Source organism: Salmo trutta, chromosome 38 (genome assembly GCF_901001165.1).
Source record: "Salmo trutta chromosome 38, fSalTru1.1, whole genome shotgun sequence".
Lineage (NCBI taxonomy): Eukaryota > Metazoa > Chordata > Actinopteri > Salmoniformes > Salmonidae > Salmo > Salmo trutta.
Window position 1 is genome coordinate 27,135,880 of NC_042994.1, and position 20,261 is coordinate 27,156,140.

The following is a 20,261-nucleotide window of genomic DNA, read 5'->3' on the forward strand; positions in this document are numbered from 1 at the left end:
TGCGAGCTCACAGAACAGGGCTCCGGGCAGCCGAGCGGAAATGGAGGAAAACTCGCCTCCCTGCGGACCTGGCATCCTTTCACTCCCTCCTCTCTACATTTTCCTCTTCTGTCTCTGCTGCTAAAGCCACTTTCTACCACTCTAGATTCCAAGCATCTGCCTCTAACCCTAGGAAGCTCTTTGCCACCTTCTCCTCCCTCCTGAATCCTCCTCCCCCTCCCCCCCTCCTCCCTCTTTGTAGATGACTTCGTCAACCATTTTGAAAAGAAGGTCGACGACATCCGATCCTCGTTTGCTAAGTCAAACGACACCGCTGGTCCTGCTCACACTGCCCTACCCTGTGCTTTGACCTCTTTCTCCCCTCTCTCTCCAGATGAAATCTCGCGTCTTGTGACGGCCGGCCGCCCAACAACCTGCCCGCTTGACCCTATCCCCTCCTCTCTTCTCCAGACCATTTCCGGAGACCTTCTCCCTTACCTCACCTCGCTCATCAACTCATCCTTGACCGCTGGCTACATCCCTTCCGTCTTCAAGAGAGCGAGAGTTGCACCCCTTCTGAAAAAACCTACACTCGATCCCTCCGATGTCAACAACTACAGACCAGTATCCCTTCTTTCTTTTCTCTCCAAAACTCTTGAACGTGCCGTCCTTGGCCAGCTCTCCTGCTATCTCTCTCAGAATGACCTTCTTGATCCAAATCAGTCAGGTTTCAAGACTAGTCATTCAACTGAGACTGCTCTTCTCTGTGTCACGGAGGCGCTCCGCTCCGCTCCGCACTGCTAAAGCTAACTCTCTCTCCTCTGCTCTCATCCTTCTAGACCTATCGGCTGCCTTTGATACTGTGAACCATCAGATCCTCCTCTCCACCCTCTCCGAGTTGGGCATCTCCGGCGAGGCCCACGCTTGGATTGCGTCCTACCTGACAGGTCGCTCCTACCAGGGGGCGTGGCGAGAATCTGTCTCCGCACCACGTGCTCTCACCACTGGTGTCCCCCAGGGCTCTGTTCTAGGCCCTCTCCTATTCTCGCTATACACCAAGTCACTTGGCTCGGTCATATCCTCACATGGTCTCTCCTATCATTGCTATGCAGACGACACACAATTAATCTTCTCCTTTCCCCCTTCTGATAACCAGGTGGCGAATCGCATCTCTGCATGTCTGGCAGACATATCAGTGTGGATGACGGATCACCACCTCAAGCTGAACCTCGGCAAGACGGAGCTGCTCTTCCTCCCGGGGAAGGACTGCCCGTTCCATGATCTCGCCATCACGGTTGACAACTCCATTGTGTCCTCCTCCCAGAGTGCTAAGAACCTTGGCGTGATCCTGGACAACACCCTGTCGTTCTCCACTAACATCAAGGCGGTGACCCGATCCTGTAGGTTCATGCTCTACAACATTCGCAGAGTACGACCCTGCCTCACACAGGAAGCGGCGCAGGTCCTAATCCAGGCACTTGTCATCTCCCGTCTGGATTACTGCAACTCGCTGTTGTCTGGGCTCCCTGCCTGTGCCATTAAACCCCTACAACTCATCCAGAACGCCGCAGCCCGTCTGGTGTTCAACCTTCCCAAGTTCTCTCACGTCACCCCGCTCCTCCGCTCTCTCCACTGGCTTCCAGTTGAAGCTCGCATCCGCTACAAGACCATGGTGCTTGCCTACGGAGCTGTGAGGGGAACGGCACCTCCGTACCTTCAGGCTCTGATCAGGCCCTACACCCAAACAAGGGCACTGCGTTCATCCACCTCTAGCCTGCTCGCCTCCCTACCTCTGAGGAAGTACAGTTCCCGCTCAGCCCAGTCAAAACGGTTCGCTGCTCTGGCACCCCAATGGTGGAACAAACTCCCTCACGACGCCAGGACAGCGGAGTCAATCACCACCTTCCGGAGACACCTGAAACCCCACCTCTTTAAGGAATACCTAGGATAGGATAAAGTAATCCTTCTAACCCCCCCCTAAAAGATTTAGATGCACTATTGTAAAGTGGTTGTTCCACTGGATATCATAAGGTGAATGCACCAATTTGTAAGTCGCTCTGGATAAGAGCGTCTGCTAAATGACTTAAATGTAAATGTAAATGTAATTCATTCCCTTTTTAGATGTAATTTTAAGGGATCAAAATGTGAAAAAAACGTCAAGGGGGTGTAGACTTCCTATAGTCACTGTTCAGCCTTAACTATGGAGTGGGATATCAGCCACCTCAGTGACAACCACATAACACAAATATATATATAGTTTACACAAATATTAGCGTCTTAGCTCTTATTGCAGGACTCTTATTGGGAAATCCCCTCGCCAGTGAACCTATTGTGTGTATTGAACATTTATATTGGACTGTAGCAGCTAGCTAACAGACAACCGATCAACCTATTGTGTGTATTGAACATTCATATTGGACTGTAGCAGCTAGCTGACTGGCTACTGATCAACCTATTGTGTGTATTGAACATTCATATTGGACAGCATTACCTATAGAGTAGCACCACCACCCATCAGCCCATTCTCTTCTTGATGTCAAAGCTGCAGTGTATTGTTGCTATAGGAGTTATTATTATTAATCATCCTATTTATTTCAAGCCCCACTAATATGTCACCATACTATTCCTTTAAAGCCCCTCTGTCAGATATAAATCATCAGAGTGGGAAACCAACTGAAATGGAAACAATGGAGCAAATGGATCACTATCAGAGGGGTGTATTATGACATCAGATAGAACTACTCAGACATTCCAAATATCACTTGATTATCAGAGGGGTGTATTATGACATCAGATAGAACTACTCAGACATTCCAAATATCACTTGATTATCAGAGGGGTGTACTATGACATCAGATAGAACTACTCAGACATTCCAAATATCACTTGATTTTCAGAGGGGTGTATTATGACATCATATAGAACTACTCAGACATTCGAAATATCACTTGATTATCAGAAGTGTGAATTATGACATCATATAGAACTACTCAGACATTCCAAATATCACTTGATTATCAGAGGGGTGTATTATGACGTCATATTCACCCCCTTGGTGTTTTTCCTATTGTGTATTAGGCTAAAGGTTAAATTAGTTATGAACTTCACATGGTGGTGAAACTGCACGTGATGAGCTTGATGCTCCTTTCCAATACATTGTGATGGTCTTATTCTGGTGACATGATGATCGATGTTTGGCTGCCATTTGACAAATAAAATAATATCTCTCTTATCCATAATAATCTCATCATGTAGGTAGCCTACCAGCACTGTAATGTGAGCTGTTGGCTACAGTACATGGGACAAGAGGACGTTTTATATTTCACACAAGTTTTAAAAAACATCAGTAGAGTTGAAAATGCGTTACAAAGCCGTTTAACTTGTAATTTTCATTAAATACATGGGAATGTTAACAGCAAAAGTTATTTATTTGTCACGCAAAGCCTTCTATCCACAATAAGTATGTTTGATGGAAACATTTCTGGTGGGAAAATGCCTATATTGTTTTATGCAGATTTGAGAATATTCACATGAAAATCGGTCGCAAATTGCATGGAAACTTAGCTACTAAGGTGGATATTGATCCAACACCTGCCGCTTATTCAAACCAGCCCACAGGGCACAGACATCAGTTCAACATCTAGATTCTATTTACATTTCTTTGAGTCCTCAACTGAAGTGAATTCAAAACAAAATGTCACCTGTCATTGGATTTCGGTTGCAAGTTCGGTAATAAATAAATAAAAATACCTTAAGTTGATGGCTTTTTACAAATCCAATCCATTTTTCACATTGATCTAACATCATCACATGGATTTGTTTTGTTGAAATGACGTGGAAACAACGATATTATTCAACCAGTGGGAGGCTTGTAAATTCCCCCAGGAAAGTGGAACGAGGAACTCTTCATTGAGACAATGATAAACAGCAATCCGTGGGAGAGTTGTGGTGGATATTATAGAATAAGGATCTACTGGAGTCCAAGTCAAACCAAGATTCTTTATTTCTGAGCTCAGAGAGAATAACAGAGTTAAACAGCTGTAACGCCCTGGCCATAGAGGGGTTTTTGGTTCTCTATTTTGGTTAGGCCAGGGTGTTACATGGGTGGGCGTTCTATGTTTATTTTTCTATGTTGGTTTGTTTCTTTGGTTTGGCCGTGTGTGGCTCTCAATCAGGAACAGCTGTAGATCGTTGTTGCTGATTGGGAGTCATACATAGGCAGCCTGTTTTTCCTTTGGGGTTTGTGGGTAGATATTTTCTGTTTAGTGTTTTGCACCTGACAGAACTGTTTGGCTGTCGGTTTCTTGCGTTTTGTGTTTAAAGTGTTCAATCTTTTAATAAATTCATGATGAGCACTAACCACGCTGCGCCTTGGTCCACTCTCTCCAAAGACAGCCGCTACAACAGCGCAGTGTAGACAGTCTGAATTCCTGAAGCATTGAGTGATGAGCACATATCTTTATAGTTTCCTGTTCCTGGGAGGGGCTTTATTCATACAAGGACGCAGGTGCAGCTGGTTTGCAACGCAGGATGATACTCCCAAGAACAGGAGATTATAATAGGATAGTTTCACAAGGTTAGTCACATAATCAGTTATGTGGACACATACAATTAACATTTTCCATTACAGAGTCTGTGAACATTTTCATTTCATTAAATCATCAGTGGGCCAACAATGCAAATGTAAACAATGGAACAAATGCATCACATCCAAATATCACTTGATTATCTGTAGTGCTGGAGGAGAGACACCCAGATAAACACAAACACAGTGTCAGAGTTTAAAAAAGGACCATTTAAACACATGGAACCTGATTTACTTTATATTCAAACTGACAAACTTCAATTCATGTTTTCTAATAAAAACATAAAAATATATCTTTGAGTATACTTTGTACCATTTAATTTAATATGGTACAAATAGGTAAACACATTCTCAGTCAACAATATAAGACAATTGGAGCACTGTGTATGTTCTATGATGAATTTTAAGTCAATTTGATGTAAAATATCAATATTCACACAAGGAGAAGTAATTACTCTCTCCTGTGTGGATTCTCACGTGACTTTTAAGTGACTGTGATGAGTAATATGTCTTCCCACAATCTGAGCATTTGTAAGGCTTCTCTCCTGTGTGCAGTCTCATGTGTTATTTCAGGCTTCCAAAATGGGTAAAACACTTTCCACACTTGGAGCAGTGGTAAGGCTTCTCCCCTGTGTATTTCTCTCATGTGTTTTCAAGAAGCTTTTCCGCTGAAAACGTTTTTCACACTGGGAGCAGTGGTAAGGTTTCTCCCCTGTGTGTATTCTCGCGTGTGTTTTCAAGTAGCTTTTCCATCGAAAACTTTTTCACACTGGGAGCAGTGGTAAGGCTTCTCCCCTGTGTGTATTCTCTCATGTCGTTTCAGGGCCCCTAAGCACTTAAAACTCTTCCCACACTGGGAGCAATGAAAAGGCTTCTCCCCTGTGTGTATTCGCTCATGAGCTTTCATGTTTCCAAAGTGACTAAAACTCTTTCCACATTGGGAGCAGCAGTAAGATTTCTCCCCTGTGTGTATTCGCTCATGTCTTTTCGGGCTTCCTAACTTGGTAAAACTCTTTCCAATCTGGGAGCAGAGGTGTCGACTTGCTGGTTTGGACGTCTTTGGTTCCTCCAAGTTTGGTTTTCCTCCTGCCAAAGACAGTGTTTAATAATTTAAAACAATCTTTGTGTGATTTTAAAACAAATGTTGTAGAGCATCCTGGTAATTACTGATATGTTTACATTACTTCTTTTTTATAAGTCAGAACACAAAACACTAGACAGTCCTATGACACTCAAGACACAGATATTGCTGGATTCCTATCAAGCAGGTGGTTGTAAATATATAACCTTCATAGCTGTATGATACAGAATGTGAACTACACACTTCCTTAACCTCACTAGGGTAGGGGGCACTATTTTCACCTCCGGATGAAAAGCGTGCCCAAAATAAACTGCCTGCTACTCAGGCCCAGAAGCAAGGATATACATATAATAGATTCGTATATTTGGATAGAAAACACTCCAACGTTTCTAAAACCGTTAAAACAATGTCTGTGAGTATAACAGAACTGAAATGGCAGGCGAAAACCTGAGGAAAATCCATCCAGGAAGTGCCATTATTTTGAAATGGCTGTTTTTCCAATGAAAGCCTATCCACCATTTAAAGGGATAGGACCCAGATTCCATTCCCTATGGCTTCCACTAGTTGTGAACAGTCTTAACCTCTCTAGGGTAGGGGGCAGTATTTTCACATCCGGATGAAAAGCGTGCCCGTAGTAAACTTCCTACTATTCAGGCCCAGAAGGTAGGATATGCATATTATTAGTAGATTTGGATAGAAAACACTCGAAAGTTTCTAAAACTGTTTGAATGATGTCTGTGAGTATAACTGAACTCATGTGGCAGGCAAAAACCTGAGAAAGATCCAACCAAGAATTGGGAAATCTGAGGCTTGTAGTTTTTCAAGTGGTTCCCTACCTAACATACAGTGACTTAGGGTTCATGTTGCACTTCCTACGGCTTCCACTAGATGTCAACAGTCTTTAGAACGTTGTTTCAGGCGTCTACTGTTTATAGAGAGAATAACAGGTCCTGGAGAATACTATCCCAAAATCAGGCACGAGTTCAGTCACGCGCACGGTCGAGAGAGGGACCTGAGTTCCTTTTCATTTATGAAGTCATTGTTATCGTCCGGTTGAAATATTATGGAAGATTTATGTTAAAAACACCCTAAAGATTGACGCTATACATCATTTGACATATTTCTACGAACGTAAATATAACTTTTTTAAACTTTTCATCTGAAATTAATGCGCGAGCACAGCGCATTTGGAGTACTCGACCGAACGCGCCAACAAAAAGGAGGTTTTTGGACACAAATTATGGACTTTATCGAACAAAACAACATTTATTGTGGACCTGGGATTCCTGGGAGTGCCTTCTGATGAAGATCATCAAAGGTAATGGAATATTTATAATAGTATTTCTGAGATTTGTTGACTCCACAAAATGGCGCGTTTGGTTTCGTTTCTGAACGCTGTACTCAGATTACTGCAAAGTGTGTTTTCGGTGTAAAGTTTTTTTGAAATCTGACACAGCGGTTGCATTAAGGAGAAGTTTATCTGTAATTCTTTAAATAACAGTTGTTTATTTTTATTTTATCCACATTTATGATGAGTATTTCTGTAAATTGATGTGCTCATTCACCGAAGGTTTTGGGAGGAAAACATTTTCTGAACATCACGCGCCAATGTAAAATGGGGTTTGTGGATATAAATATGAATATGAATTTGCCGCCCTGCTATTTCACTGGCTGTTGGGAGTGTGTTCCGCTAGCGTCCCACATACCCCAGAGAAGTTAAGACATTGTTTCAGGCTTTTCTGAAAAATGAGGGAGAATGACAACTTTGAGTGAGTGGATAGTGGGATGAACCCAGAGCTGTTTTCTGCCCGTGACCGAGAGCGCGCTTTTCTTGTTTTTCTTTTATATTGACAACGCTATTGTCCGGTTGAAATATTATCGATTATTTAGGCTAAGAACAACTTGAGGATTGATTATAAACATCGTTTGACATGTTTCTACAAACTTAACGGATACTATTTAAAATTTTCGTCTGCCTGTTGTGACCGCATTTGAGCCATTGGATTACTGAACAAAACGCGCCAACAAAATGGAGGTTTTTGGATATAAACAGGGACTTTATCGAACAAAACGAACATTTATTGTGTAACTGGGAGTCTTGTGAGTGCAACCATACGAAGATCATCAAAGGTAAGTGATTAATTTTATTGCTATTTCTGACTTTTGTGACTAATCTACTTGGCTGGTAACTGTATATAATGTTTTGTGTGCTGAGTGCTGTCCTCAGATAATCGCATGATTTGCTTTCGCCGTAAAGCCTTTTTGAAATCTGACACGGCGGCTGGATTAACAACAAGTTAAGCTTTATTTTGATGTATTACACTTGTGATTTCATGAAAGTTCAATATTTATAGTAATTTAATTTGAATTTGGCGCTCTGCATTTTCACCGTCCCACACCCCCTAGAGAGGTTAAAACCTAATTAAAAAATGAATAAATTACATTGGAGAAAGACACAAAGCACATCAGTAACATCTCCCCATTGTCGATAGGGTCGACACAATGGCATTTCTTTATTTAGATGTTCACACATTTTGACTATCAATAATGTCATGATATTTTGGGTAAAGTAAAAAAGAAGGTGAAATATTTTGGGTAGATGTTATTAAAAATATAAATATGTAAAGTGTTGGTCAAATGTTTAATGAGCTGAAATATCCCAGTTCTTTTTCCATACGCATGAAAGCTTATTTCTCTCAAATTCGGTGCACACATTTGTTTATATCCCTGTTAGTTAAAATTTCTCCTTTGCCAAGATAATCCATTTACCTGACAGGTGTGGCATATTGTTTAACACTTTTTTGGTTACTCTATGATTCCATAAGTGTTATTTCATAGTTTTGATGTCTTCATTATTATTCTACAATGTAGAAAATAGTAAAAATAAAGAAAAACCCTTGAATGAGTAGTTGTGTCCTAACTTTTGACTGGTACTGTATATGGTTGATTCCGTGGGAAAGTCAACCTGAACATGTGTAACGGAGGTAAGAACATGCTGTAAACTCACTCCACAGCTAGCTTGAAATGTCACAGATGGAGCTATCCAACTGGTACCTTTTGTATAACTCAATCGGTTCATTGTCAAGGAGAGCGGTCACGCATGTTGAGAAGCAGAGGATCATTAGTTTGAGCCAAGTATGGGGACAGTGGAGGAAGCTAAACTGTAAGCAGCACACTGGCGTCAGTTACATGAACAAAAAAAGGTTAGTCATTTCCAAATGAAACAATGTTCTTTAAAATCTATATGTTGGAGTTTATTTGACCTGTTAAAGTAGAAAATTGACTACATTTTGTCGACGGAGCCCAAGTCTCAGAAATGTTTTTCTTCATTTAATCAATTTCACAGCTTTTAGAAAAGACTTACACAGCTTGTTAAAAAATATATACATACAGTTGAAGTCTGAAGTTTACATACACTTATGTTGGAGTCATTAAAACTCGTTTTTCAACCACTCCACAAATGTCTTATTTCACTTATAATTCACTGTATCACAATTCCAGTGGGTCAGGAGTTTACATACAGTCAACTTAGTGTGGCTTTAAACAGCTTGGAAAATTCCAGAAAATGATGTTATGGCTTTATAAGCTTCTGATAGGCCAATTGACATCATTTGAGTCAATTGGAGGTGTACCTATGGATGTATTTCAAAGGCCTACCTTCAAACTCAGTGCCTCTTTGCTTGACATCATGGGAAAATCAGAAGAAATCAGCCAAGATATCAGAAAATAATTTGTATATCACAAATCTGGTTCATCCTTGGGAGCAATTTCCAAATGCCTGAAGGTACCACGTTTATCTGTACAAATAATAGTACGCAAGTATAAACACCATGGGACCACGCAGCCGTCATTCCCCTCAGGAAGAAGACGCGTTCTGTCACCTAGAGATGAGCATACTTTGGTGCGAAAAGTGGAAATCAATCCCATAACAACAGCAAAGGACCTTGTGAAGATGCTGGAGGAAACCGGTACAAAAGTATTTATATCCACAGTAAAACGAGTCCTATATCGACATAACCTGAAAGGCCACTCAGCAAGGAAGAAACCACTGCTCCAAAACCGCCATTAAAAAGCCAGACTCTGGTTTGCAACTGCACATGAGGACAAAGATCGTACTTTTTGAAGAAATGTCCTCTGGTCTGATGAAACAAAAACAGAACTGTTTGGCCATAATGACCATCGTTATGTTTGGAGGAAAAAGGGGGACGCTTGCAAGCCGAAGAACACCATCCCAACCCTGAAGCACGGGGGTGGCAGCATCATGTTCTGGGGGTGTTTTGCTGCAGGAGGGACTGGTGCACTTCACAAAATAGATGGCATCATGAGGAAGGCAAATTATGTGGATATATTAAAGCAACATCTCAAGACATCAGTCAGGAAGTTAAAGCTTGGTCGCAAATGGATCTTCCAAATAGACAATGACGCCAAGCATACTTCCACAGTTGTGGAAACATGGCTTAAGGACAACAAAGTCAAGGTATTGGAGTAGCCATCACAAAGCCCCGACCTCAATCCTTTAGAAAATTTGTGGGCAGAACTGAAAAAGCGTGTGCGAGCAAGGAGGCCTACAAACCTGATTCAGTTACACCAGCTCTGTCAGGTGGAATGAGCCAAAATTCACCCAACTTATTGTGGGAAGCTTGTGGAAGGCTACCCGAAATGTTTGACTCAAGTTAAACAATTTAAAGGCAATGCTACCAAATACTAATTGAGTATATGTAAACTTCTGACCCACTGGGAATGTGATGGAAGAAATAAAAGCCTAAATAACTCTACTATTGTTCTGACATTTCACATTCTTAAAATAAAGGTCACGTCCTGACCAGTAAAGGGGTTGTTTGTTATTGTAGTTTGGTCAGGACGTGGCAGGGGGCGTTTGTTTAGGGTGTTTCGTTTTTTTTTGTTTAATGTTCTATGTTAGTGTATTTCTATGTTCGTTCTAGGTTTTCTATTTCTATGTCTAGTTTATTGGTTTGACCTTCAATTGGAGGCAGCTGTTTCTCCTTGCCTCTAATTGAAGGTCCTATTTAATAGGTGTGTTTTGTCCATGGGATTTGTGGGTAGTTGTTTACTGTTTGGTGTTTGTTGCACCTTGCAGGACTGTTTCGGTCGATGTTTGTTATTTTTGTTATGTGTTGAGTTTCCTTCTAATAAAGTAGAAGATGAGTATACACATTCCCGCTGCGTTTTGGTCTCATCAGTACGACGAACGTGACAATAAAGTGGCGATCCTAACTAAGACAGGGAATTTTTACTAGGATTAAATGTCAGGAATTGTGAAAAACTGAGTTTAAATGTATTTGGCTAAGGTGTAACTTCCAACTACAACTGTACATTTGCATGTTTAACAAGTTCTGTAGATGAGACGTTAATGAAGCAATACAGACCACATTGAAGTGTCTGGAGTTTTGTCTGCCTCTTCTAGAGTCTTGTAAAGATAGGGGGTTGACTGGGACAGGCAATGTAACATTCATAATGTTTTTAGGGAACGTTTTTGTAAAATATGCACCTAGCATCAGATCATCCTGAAAATGTCTCTCTAAAGCTAACTTTCAAGGTTTTATATGGTCTATTGGCTTCTCTCTTTTCATTGGCAGAATCCTTTTTCAGTGTTATGATATTCATAACATCCATGTCCACCAGTCTATCTTCATGTTAACTAACAGAACTCTGCTGGTTGTCCTGGTAACAGATACCAGTGGGCAGATCTATTTTATTTGTTCAAACTACAACACTTACTTTGATGAGTCAAATCTGATCCTTTCTTCTCTTCTCCTCCTCTCACAGTTCCACTCAGCCCCGTTGTTTTCCTACAGTCCACCAGCAGCACAGACAACCTCTTCATACCCAGCAGTAAGGCGCTACAAAAATGAAAATGTCTTAGATTTTTCTCAGACTTCAAAAGTGGTCTCCTGATGTGGTTTAAGTATTGTTGTGGACTTAGAACATCCAATGGTGTTGTTTTTCTATTAACAGTGTGATTTAGAGAGCGAAAACCAGAAAAACAGGGACAAATCAGAAACCTGGAAAAACTAAACGGAGAAAATGGAATTAGGTAAAAGAAAAGAAAAACCCCCGGATTAGATAGAGATGTTATAGAGCCCTAAATATTCTACATTTTCTCTCATTACTGGATTATCTAGGGATAGTGTAGAGTAACAGCTGTATCCTGAAGTGACCTTTAACCTCCCTGCTCCTCAATACTTCTTCCACTGGATCAAAGCTTCAGCCAAGTAGGATACATGATAGTGGCAGCACATGGAGTAGGGTTGGATATAGTCATACTAGGATACATTGAGCGGCAAGATGTTCTTTACGATTCGGCCATCAGATTTGCCACCAATGCTCCTCCCTGCACTCTATACTCCTCTGTATACCCGTTGCAAGACCCACTGGTTCAATGCTTATTTATAAAACCCTCTTAGGCCTCACTCCCCCCTTTCTAAGATATCTACTGCAGCCCTCATCCTCCACATGCAACACCCGTTCTGCCAGTCACATTCTGTTAAAGGTCCCCAAAGCACACACATCCCTGGGTCGCTCCTCTTTTCAGTTCTCTGCAGCTAGCGACGGGAACAAGCTGCAAAAAACACTCAAACTGGACAGTGTTATCTCCATCTCTTCATTCAAGGACTCAATCATGGACACTCTTACTGACAGTTGTGGCTGCTTCGTGTGATGTATTGTTGTCTCTACCTTCTTGCCTTTGTGCTCTTGTCTGTGCCCAATAATGTTTGTACCATGTTGTGCTGCTACCATGTTGTGTTGCTGCCATGTTGTATTGCTGCCATGTTGTGTTGCTGCCATGTTGTTGTCATGTGGTTTTTCTACCATGTTGTGTTGCTGCCATGTTGTGTTGCTACCATGTTGTTGTCATGTAGTGTTGCTACCATGTTGTTGTTATGTTGTGTTGCTACCATGTTGTTGTCATGTTACTACCATGTTGTTGTTATATTGTGTTGCTACCATGTTGTGTTGCTACCATGTTGTTGTTATGTTGTGTTTCTACCATGTTGTGTTGCTACGTGGTGTTGCAACCATGTTGTGTTGCAACCATGTTGTGTTGCTGCCATGTTGTTGTTATGTTATGTTTCTACCATGTTGTGTTTCTACCATGTTTTGTTGCTACCATGTTGTGTTGCTACCGTGTTCCTACCATGTTGTGGCCCTACCATGTTGTTGTTATGTGGTGTTGCTACGTGTAATAATAACGTGTATGATCTATATAAAGGTCTTTAGTAAAAAACACATTAGAGACATAATTTAGTATTTAATATTACATAGTCAACTTTAATAATTGTAATATGTATGTTTAAATGTCTGTACTAAAGTTTTTGAATAAAATAAAAGGTTTGAAAGAAAATGTAATTTACTTTCAATGAATATCTTTCTCTCTCTCTCTCTTTCTCTCCCTCTATCTCTCTCCCTCTGTCTCTCCCCTTGGCTGGGAATGTTAAGGGTGAAGAAGTTGTGAATCTAGGGGGACCTTTGCACACAGGGGAACTATATGTCCACAAAATAATTAACAACCTGGACCCCCAGGTGTCTTTCAACACATGTTTTACTAACGGCCTAAACAGATACATTTTACCCTACATAAAAGAGTGTCTGAGGGATGTCTCAGTCAACCCCCCCACCCAAAAAAGCCCCATAGGTCTCACACCTTCCTCTTTGAAAGGTCCATTGTACTCTTTAACTATGCTTCCTTTACTGACGACCTAAACAGATCACTTTTACCCTTTTAAAAATAGTTGTCAGCTATCCAGATTTAATGGTCAAGAGGTTGTGAACCTAGAGGGGCCCTTGCAGACATGTTGTGTTTAGGTACACATACGTTTTCTGTTTATGAAGGAATAAATGATTGAGAGGATATAGACCACAAAAAAATAAAAGATAATTGTAGTCTTTAACAATGTGCCCTTTACTAATGACCTAAACAGATAATTTTACCCCATGAACAACCTTTTACTGCAGGGGGCTAAATCGGGGGCCTTCAATGCTGCAGAAATGTTTTGATACCCTTCCCCAGATCTGTGCCTCAACACAATCCTGTCTCGGAGCTCTACGGACAATTCCTTCAACCTCATGGCTAGGTTTTTGCTCTGACATGCACTGTCAACTGTGGGACCTTATATAGACAGGTCTGTGCCTTTCAAAATCATGTCCAATCAATTGAATTTACCACAGGTGGACTCCAATCTAGTTGTAGAAACATCTCAAGGATGATCAATGGAAACAGGATGCACCTGAGCAAAAATTTATAAAAAACTTGTTTCCGCTTTGTCATTATGGGGTATTATGTGTAGATTGCTGAGGAAATTGTTTTATTTAATCAATTTTTGAATAAGGCTGTAACAAAATGTGAAAAAAGTCAAGGGGTCTGAATACTTTCCAAAGGCACTGTAAGTGATTGAGGAGAGAGCATAATTGCTATATTCTAATTAAAATCATTGACTCATAGGAGAACACATGACCAAAGCAAGGCGTGACCCATATAGAAATAAAATAACATTAATCTTAATGAGAAATATAATCAAATAAACAAATGTTTGCATAACCAAAGACATGAAAACTGGCACCAACATTGTATTTAGCTAGGCTTTCATATGGCCAGGAAGATTATTGAGAATTACAATAGTTATTGTTGCTAGTTTAGGGATGAAGATAGTGAAGGTTCATCGATGTTATAGATGTTTTTTAATTTGACGTTGAAACAACGTTTATTCAACCAGTGGGAAGCTTGTAAATGCCCCCAGGAAAGTGGAATGAGGAAGTCTTCATTGAGACAATGATGGAACAGCAATCCGTGGGCGAGTTGTAGTGGATATTATAAAATAAGGATCTGCTGGAGTCCAAGTAAAACCAAGATTCTTTATTTCTGAGCTCAGAGAGAATAACAGTTTGGTATTTTATTAGGATCCCCATTAGCTGTTGCAAAAGCAGCAGCTACTCTTCCTGGGGTCCACACAAAACATGACACATAATACAGAACATTTAATAGACCAGAACAGCTCAAGGATAGAACTACATACATTTTGTAAAAGGCACACGTAGCCTACATATCAATGCATACACACAAACTACCTAGGTCAAATAGGGGAGAGGGGCTGTGCCGTGAGGCGTTGCTTTATCTGTTTTTTTGTGTATACTCCGGATTGCAATCCTTATTAAACAAACTAGCCTCTGATCAAATAAGTTTTCCTTTGGTCTCTTCTGTGCACATAGGGCAGAATTCCCTTATAGACTATACAAACAATTTGGGATTTTCAACACATTCATGTTTCTTATAAAAAGAAGTGATGCAGTCAACTCTTAGCCAAGAGAGACTGGCTTGCATAGTATTTATATAAGCCCTTTGATTACAATTAAGAGCAAAACGTGCTGCTCTGTTCTGGGCCAGCTGCAGCTTAACTAGGTCTTTCCTTGCAGCACTGGACCACACGACTGGACAACAACAAGATTAGACAAAACTAGAGCCTACAGAACTTTCCTATTGGAGTGTGGTGTCAAAAGAGTAGAGCATCTCTTTATTGCGGCTAGACCTCTCCCCATCTTTACAACCATTGAATCTATATGTTTAGACCATGACAGTTTACAATCTAAGGTAATGCCAAGTAATTTAGTCTCCTCAACTTGTTCAACAGCCACACAATTCATTACCAGATTCAGCGGAGGTCTATAACTTAAGGAATGATTTGTACCAAATACAATGCTCTTAGTTTTAGAGATGTTCAGGACCAGTATATTACTGGCCACCCATTACAAAACAGACTGCAACTCTTTGTTAAGGGTTTCAGTGACTTCATTAGGTGTGGTTGCTGATGCGTATATGGTTGAATCATCAGCATACATGGACACACATGCTTTGTTTAATGCCAGTGGCAGGTCATTGGTAAAAAAAGAAAAGAGTAGAGGGCCTAGAGAGCTGCCCTGCGGTACTTTACATGTTTGACAGAGAAGCTTCCATTAAAAATCCTCTGAGTTCTAGTAGATAGATATCTCTGAATCCACGATATGGCAGAGGTTAAAAAGCCATAGCACATACGTTTTCTCAGGTTATGGTCAATAATATCAAAGGCTGCACTGAAATCTAACAGTACAGCTCCCACAATCTTCTTATTATCAATTTCTCTCAACCAATCATCAGTCATTTGTGTCAGTGCAGTACATGTTGAGTGCCCTTCTCTATAAGCATGCTGAAAGTCTGTTGTTAATTTGTTTACAGAGAAATAGCATTGTATTTGGTCAAACACAATTTTTTTCCAACAGTTGGCTAAGAGCTGGCAGCAAGCTTATAGGTCTGCTGTTAGAACCAATAAAGGCCGCTTTACCACTCTTGGGTAGCGGAATTACTTCGGCTTCCCTCCAGGCCTGAAGACAAAGACTTTCCTCTACGCTCAGATTAAAAATATGACAGATAGGAGTGGCTATAGAGTCAGCTACCGTCCTCAGTAGCTTTCCATCTGTTGTCAATGCCAGGAGGTTTGTCATTATTGATCGATAACAATTCTTCCACCTCTCCCACACTAACTTTACAAAATTCAATACTTGCACTGCTTTTCTTTCATTATGTATTTTTACAAGTTTTTTCTCCATCATTCTTTATATCATTGATCTTGGATTCATAATAAAGTTTATTATTTTTGTTGAGTTTGGTGACATCATTTCTCAATTTGCAGTACGTAAGCCAGCCAGACATATTAGCCACTCCTTTTGCCCCATCTCTTTCAAACATACAGTTTTTAAATTCCTCATCAATCCATGGAGCCTTAACAGTTCTAACAGTCAGTTTCTTAACAGGTACATGTTTATCAATAATTGGAAGAAGCAATTTCATATGGTAAAAACAGGTAAACACATTATCAGTCAACAATAAGACAACGGGAGCACGGTGTATGTTCTCTGATGAATTTTAAGTCAACGAGATGTGAAATATCAATACATACGCTAAGAGAAGTAATTCCTCTCTCCTGTGTGGATTCTCTAATGATGTTGAAGTGACTTATGAGTAATATGTTTTCCCACAGTCTGAGCTTTTGTAAACCTTCTCCTCTGTGTGCAGTCTCATGTGTTCTTTCAGGCTTCCTAAATGGGCAAAAGCTTTGCACCCTGGGAGGAGTGGTAAGGCTTCTCACCTCTGTGTATTTTCTCGTGATGGTTCAGTTGGCTTTCCTGGTTAAAACTCTTTCCACACTGGGAGGAGTGGTAAGGCTTCTCCCCTGTGTGTATTCGCTCATGTTTTTTCAGTTCCCCTAAATGGTTAAAACACTTTGTACACTGGGAGCAGTGGTAAGGCTTCTCCCCTGTGTGTATTCTCTCATGAGCTTTCAGGGTTCCTAAAACCGTAAAACTCTTTCCACACTGGGAGCAGTGGTAAGGCTTCTCCCCTGTGTGTATTCGCTCATGTTTTTTCAGTTCCCCTAAATGTTTAAAACACTTTGTACACTGGGAGCAGTGGTAAGGCTTCTCCCCTGTGTGTATTCTCTCATGAGCTTTCAGGGTTCCTAAAACCGTAAAACTCTTTCCACACTGGGAGCAGTGGTAAGGCTTCTCCCCTGTGTGTATTCTCTCATGAGCTTTCAGGGTTCCTAAAACCGCAAAACTCTTTCCACACTGGGAGCAGTGGTAAGGCTTCTCCCCTGTGTGTATTCTCTCGTGCTGTTTCAGGTCCCTTGTCTGGTTGAAACTCTTTCCACACTGGGAGCAGTGGTAAGGCTTCTCCCCTGTGTGTATTCTCTCATGAGCGTTCAGGTTTCCTAAAATCGCAAAACTCTTTCCACACTGGGAGCAGTGGTAAGGCTTCTCCCCTGTGTGTATTCTCTCATGCTGTTTCAGCTCCCCTGTCTGGTTGAAACACTTTCCACACTGTGAGCAGTGGTAAGGCTTCTCCCCTGTGTGTATTCTCTCATGAGCTTTCAGGTTTCCTAAAATCGTAAAACTATTTCCACACTGGGAGCAGTGGTAAGGCTTCTCCCTTGTATGTATTTTCTCATGTTGTTTCATGTTCCATAACCGGTTAAAACCCTTTCCACAGTGGGAGCACTTGTGTCGTCTTGCTGGTTTGGACGTCCCTGGCTCTGGTTCCTCTGAGTCTGGTCTTTCTCCTGCCAAAGAAAGTGTTTTTTTTTTTAAATAGAGACCCGAATGAAACCTCCACATGATAAAACAACCATGCTACGAGGGTAAATCCTAATCAGATCTCTCAATAACCTGAGACCAGTTTTAACAATCTTAGTGAGATTTTAAAACAAATGTAGAGCTTCCTGGTAATTACTGATATGTTTACATGACTTATCTTATTCATCCTGTTTTACAAGTCAGAACACAAAAAACTAAACAGTTCTAGGACACTGAAGACACAGACTTCGCTGGATTCCTATCAGCAGGTGGTTCTAAATATATAACTTTCATAGCTGTATGATACAGAATGCGACATACACACTTCCTTAAACATAAAATAAGTAAAGAAGTAATTTCAAGTGGAAATCCAAAACTTATGTTTACGTCTAAGACACAAAGCACATCAGTAACATCTCCCCGTTGTTGAAAGGGTTCCACACATGCTGTTTAAATGGACCAATTTCTTATTTAGACGTTCACAGGTTTTCAACATTTTGACTTTTGCTGATGTCATATTTTGGGTAAAGTACAAAATAAGGTGAAATATTTTGGGTTGATGTTCCTAAAACTGATAGTTACTACAATAAACAAAAATATAAACGCAACATGTAAAGTGTTGGATGTTTCATGAGCTGAAAAAAAAGATTGCAGAATTTGTTACATCCCTGTTAGTGAACATTTATTCTTTGCCCTGACTAAGCATTATAAGAGCTCTATTTTTCATTCAAGGTTAAGCTCTCGGAAACACACTCAAGAGTGTGGTATCAACAGCTTCATTATTGCAATAATTTATCAATATTAAATAAAGATGATTGTTTGAAGAAATTACAAAGTCTCTCTCAGTTTCCACGACAACGCCCGTTGTGACTATTTATTTTATTTAGACGTTCACAAATGTTGTACATTTTGACTATCCCAAATGTCATGATTGTTTAGTAAAAATAATTTTGGGGTAGATGTTGCTAAACAATATAAAACACAACATGTAAAGTGTTGGTCCCATGTTTCATGAGCTGAAATAAAAAAAAAAAACAGAATTATTCCATAAGCACAAAAGCTTATTTCTCAAAAATGTTGTACACAAATTTGTTTACATCCCTGTTAGTGAACATTTCTCCTTTGCCAAGATAATTCATCCACCTGACAGGTGTGGCATATCAAGCTGATAAACAGCATGATCATTACATAGGTGTACCTTGTGCTGGGGAGAATAAAAGGCCACTCTAAAATGTGCAGTTTTGTCACACAACACAATGCCACAGATGTCTCAAGTTTTGAGGGAGTGTGCAATTGGCATGCTGACTGCAGGAATATCCACTAGAGCTGTTACCAGATAATTGAATGTTCAATTCTCTACCAGAAGCCGCCTCCAACGTCGTTTTAGAGAATTTGGCAGTACATCCAACTGGCCTTACAACCACAGACCACATATAACGACGCCAGCCCAGGACCTCCACATCGTCTGAGACCAGCCACCCGAGTTGTATTTCTCTTTGTAATGAAGCCCTTTTGTGGGGAAAAACTAATTCTGATTGGCTGGGCCTGGCTCCGCAATGGGTGGGCGTATGCCCTCCAGGGCCCACCAATGGCTGCGCCCCTGCACAGTCATGTGAAGTCCAAAGATTAGGGCCTAATTTATTTATTTACAATGACTGACTTATATGAACTGTAAATCGTTGAAATTGTTGTTTATATTTTGGTTCAGTACACACACACACAGTACATTCGTTATGTATTCAGACCCCTTCACCTTTTGCCAATTTTGTTACGTTTCAGCATTATTCTAAAATTGATTAAATAGTTTTTTCCCCCTCGTCAATCTAAACTCAGCAAAAAAAGAAACGTCCTCTCTCTGTCAACTGCGTTTATTTTCAGCAAACTTAACGTGTAAATATTTGTATGAACATAACAAGATTCAACAACATACATAAACTGAACAAGTTCCACAGACATGTGACTAACAGAAATGGAATAATGTGTACCTGAACAAAGGGGGGGTCAAAATCAAAAGTAACAGTCAGTATCTGCTGTGGCCACCATCTTCATTAAGTACTGCAGAGCATCTCCTCCTCATGGACTACACCAGATTTGCCAGTTCTTGCTGTGAGATGTTACCCCACTCTTCCACCAAAGCACCTGCAAGTTCCCGGACATTTCTGGGGGGAATGGCACTAGCCCTCACCCTCCGATCCAACAGGTCCCAGACGTGCTCAATGGGATTGAGATGCGGGATCTTCGTTGGCCATGGCAGAACACTGACATTCCTGTCTTGCAGGAAATCACGCACAGAACGAGCAGTATAGCTGGTGGCATTGCCATGCTGGAGGGTCATGTCAAGATGAGCCTGCAGGCAGGGTGCCACATGAGGGAGGAGGATGTCTTCCCTGTAACGCACAGCGTTGAGAATGCCTGCAATGACAACAAGCCATGACGGACCCTCCACCTTCAAATCGATCCCGCTCATTAGTCTCTCACTTCGGGGATATAGTCAACTAC

General features: G+C 40.9%; 2 protein-coding genes and 1 pseudogene across 2 annotated transcripts in view; all 3 read right to left on the reverse strand.

Annotated features, from left to right (window-relative positions):
- LOC115178195 (zinc finger protein 658B-like) overlaps positions 1-20,261 on the reverse strand; it is a 1,063,446-nt gene that overhangs the window by 293,622 nt on the left and 749,563 nt on the right. The gene's annotated exons all lie outside the window — the stretch shown is intronic.
- Positions 1-20,261, reverse strand: part of LOC115178199 (zinc finger protein OZF-like) — a 92,028-nt gene that overhangs the window by 58,749 nt on the left and 13,018 nt on the right. The gene's annotated exons all lie outside the window — the stretch shown is intronic.
- On the reverse strand, positions 4,909-19,374 carry LOC115177885 (gastrula zinc finger protein XlCGF7.1-like; annotated as a pseudogene).